The sequence below is a fragment of the Schistocerca cancellata genome, chromosome 4 (genome assembly GCF_023864275.1).
Source record: "Schistocerca cancellata isolate TAMUIC-IGC-003103 chromosome 4, iqSchCanc2.1, whole genome shotgun sequence".
NCBI lineage: Eukaryota > Metazoa > Arthropoda > Insecta > Orthoptera > Acrididae > Schistocerca > Schistocerca cancellata.
Genome location: NC_064629.1, coordinates 722,857,119 through 722,861,228, shown reverse-complemented (window position 1 = coordinate 722,861,228; position 4,110 = coordinate 722,857,119).

Here is a 4,110-nt window from a genome sequence, read left to right as displayed (position 1 = left end):
AAATTACCTATATCAGTAGCTTCAGCCTTCGCAACTTAATCATCTAAAACATTTTCACTTTCCTTTACAAATAACACCCATTTCCGCCGATAGTTCATAAATTTCATCTCCAGCTGACGAGAACACTGCTATGCCGCCTTCACCAATATCTTCACCAAAAATTAATCCGCATACATCATTAAAATTGTTGCTACTATATAGTACCTCATCTGAATATTCCTTACATTCAACATCCTCTAAGTTCATATTCGCCTCTGATTTTCTTCCAAATACAGACTCACACTAATTCTATCTTTTTCTTCTCCCGGATAAAATAAAAAGTTCAGCCCCATATCTTCATTATCTAAATCAAAATTTCTCTTTTCTAGCTTCTGCGCGTTGTATTTTATGCTGTGCTACTTCATACTGATCCAAAACTTGTCTATCTTCCTAACGACGTTCATCTCCGACTTTTGAGCATCATCTATCACATTATAATATATAAACAAATTCCTTCCATTACGTGTACGCTTTCGAGCCGATTTATCTTGCCACTCCCTGACCTGAGATGCGACGAAAATCAGTTTTTCGATCTCATGTATCTGTTTTGCGGTCCTTGATTCGCCGGTTCCCCGAACACATGTTTACGATCCCTATATCTAAATTTACAGCTCTTACGATCTTGAAAATTCTTAATATTATCACTAACATGATCACGAGCCAAGTACTTAAATTTTATTTCCCGTTCTCGCTGCGTTGCTTCATTACTGACCTTGCCCTAACAATTAGTTTTACATTTTACATTGTCAAGGAGACAATCGTCTTATTATTACGATTTATCTGGAAATCCATTACCATATCCGATATGTTATCACAATTTTGAGTCCCAGTGCAGCTCGTAATTCCTACTTGCTGTTCCTCCTGCACTGCGCTGCGCCACTGTCTTCGTCCTCGACATCATTTTTACTTTCCGCTACTTTATTATCTAAATCAACTACTATGTTTGTTACTTCACTGATATTCTACTTAGTCACCTCCTCAAGTGTATTTTGCTTAGGCTCCCAGCCCTCCACGCAGCTAAATATCCCATCTTGTAATCCATCGAGTCCATTTCTTATCATTTCCCCTATCAGATCGAATTTTTTATCAACAGTTTTAATATTAGAATTGATTTCGGGAGCTTAAATTCCTCTTTCATAATTTATTCAACGTTTACTCGTAGATACCACACTCTCTGTGCGAGAATTTACACTGTTGAGCCAAAACATTATGACCGCCTGTTTAATAACGTGTTGGTCCAAATTTCGAACACAACACAGCAGCGATTCTTCTTGCCACGGATTCTACAAATCCTTAATAACTTTCCAGAAGTATGTGGCACCAGATACATACTCATAGATCACTAAATTCCCGCAAATTACGGGGTGGTGTTTTGTGGGCACGCAGGTGGACGCCGATGTGTGTTCCAATGGGTAGGGATCAGAGGCTTTTGCTGGCTAAGACATCAATATGAGTTCACTGTCATGCTTCTCAAGCAACTGCAGTACCATTCTGCCCTTGTGTCACGGACAATTATCCTGCTGGAAGACGTCCTAGAAATCAGAGAAGACTTCAACCATGAAGGGATGCAAGTGGTCCGCAATAATGGTTCAAATGGCTCTGAGCACTATGGGACTTAACTTCTGAGTTCATCAGTCCCCTAGAACTTAGAACTACTTACACCTAACTAACCTAAGGACATCACATACATCCATGCCCGAGGCAGGATTCGAACCTGCGACCGTAGCGGTCGCGCGGTTCCAGACTGTAGTGCCTAGAACCGCACGGCCACTTCGGCCGGAAAGGACCTAACCATCGACCTGATGTAACAAGAAATGCGATTCATTCGATAGGTGACATGTTTGTATTGATCTACGGTGAAAACTCAGTGATGTGGCCACTGCAATCGTAACTGACGGTATCATTGGGTCAACACAGGAACAAGTAGGGGTCGTGTGATATGGAGCTCCATATTCAACAATGGCCTTTGAATGGTGTGATCCAAAAAACTGGTGCCTGCTCCAGCATTGTATTCTGTCGTCGTACCTGCCACAGATTGCTCCCTATCCTCGATTGTACAGATGGGGATCATCCGACCTCCACGTTTTGTGATGACACGTGGACGTTCAGAACCTGTTATTCCACCATCTTTCAACCACTTTCCATAGGTACTCACGACAGTAGTATCAAGAAGGTGACCACACTCGCCGTATCAGAGATTCTCGTTTGCAGCCGCAGTGCCACGACAATGTACCTTTTGTCAAAACCGCTTATATCAGTGGATTTCCGAATTTACGGCACATATCTTCGCTATAATGATTGCCTACTCGTCTCTCTTCCGCTTACATTGTTTCGTTATTGCGTCACGTGCCCACTACACAACCATGAGCACTCAGCCTCGGGGTTGGCAGTGGTCAGAATATTTTGGCTCATCAGTGTACATGCAGCTGTCAGTGCAGTGATGCTGCCTCCTGTAGAGAAACAAAATTTCCGGCATGTTCTCGCAGTCCCGGTAAAATACAGATCTAACATATCCAGATACGTAACTCCTGCAAAAGCCTTTTTCGCAAAACAGAACGGGTCGTAATATTTTTTCAGGGAACAGCGTACAACACGTGAAGCTTTGGAGATTCTATGTCGTGTTCGACAGTGGTATGTGACTTCTGCGCGACTGCTACGGTCGTAGGTTCGAATCCTGCCTCGGGCATGGATTGTGTGATGTCCTTAGGTTAGCTAGGTTTAAGTAGTTCTAAGTTCTAGGGGACTGATGACCTCAGATGTTAAGTCCCATAGTGCTCAGAGCCATGTGACTTCCGTGTTCCACATATTCTTACGTTGTGGTGTTTGTCTTCTCCAGTTAAATGGAACTTAATCTCATCACTCAACTCTAAACTTTAAAGAAAATAGCTATTTTCCACCTCCTCACGCAGAATGAATTCACAAAACTATACACATCGTTAAAGGGCTTGTAGACATCGAATGCCGTATGATTTGAAATACAAACCTCACAAACAAACTTGCCATACAGACGCAAGACGAATGGCTAACTCTCGGCTGGCACGACGAGTAGACTTGTCGAATGCATGTGAAACTCTGTTGGAAGTGCTTTAACGAGGTGAGATCCCCAATCGTGGGATCAACTTTTTGAAACTATCTACACGGTGATGTAGGTTAAGTTCCCAGGTATCACGGCCTGCAGCCATTCACCCTAGTGGGCCCTCGTTCGTGAATAATAGACGACGAAATTCTTCGCAATTTTGCCTGATGCTATAGATCTTTTAGATAGACGTATTCCACACAGTGCTTGCGTAACGAAATGGTTAAACTACAATTCTTGTATGCAAAATATTGCGGGTTCTAAATTCATCATATGCTTTAAAACTTTTTATTTTTTAATCTTTATCAAAATGACTTTGATCATTAGCTTTATTCAGCTATTTCCTTGAAATGTAACTTTTTTAATTCTATGTATAAAACGCATATTTGAATCATCAGCTGCTTTTATTTTAAACCCAAATATCTACCGTTTTCGGTCTTGGACCATCTTCACGGATAAGGGTTAAAAAGGTTTAAGCCACCATATAGCATTAATCATTACTTAAAATGTGTGGTGCATGCCATGAATGTAAATATATGACACAGTACTTTAAAAACAAACGTACGAATACTAAATGTATATGGAGCAGTACTGAAAAGATCAGGAGTCCTGATCTTCTCTTCAGTACAGCTCTTTACCCATTTAGTATTCGTACGTCTGTTTCTAAAGTCCTGTTTCATATATTTACATAAATGGCATGCACTCAACATTTAAATAATGACTAATGCAATCTGGTGGCTCAAACCATTTTAACCCTTATCCGTGAAAATGGTCAAAGACGGAAAGCGGTTGATATTTGGGTCCAAAACAAAATAAAAGTAGCTGATAGTTCAAATATACATATATACATTTTGTAAATCACTTAACTGCTGTCGACAGTCACCTTCAAAAAAAAAATTGTTCCTTTATCAGATCACTTTAACCACCATATTATCCAGTGGGTCTTAGTTTTCTTTCTGTCATTCTTCTTTCACTTGTAATATTTGTGAACATGA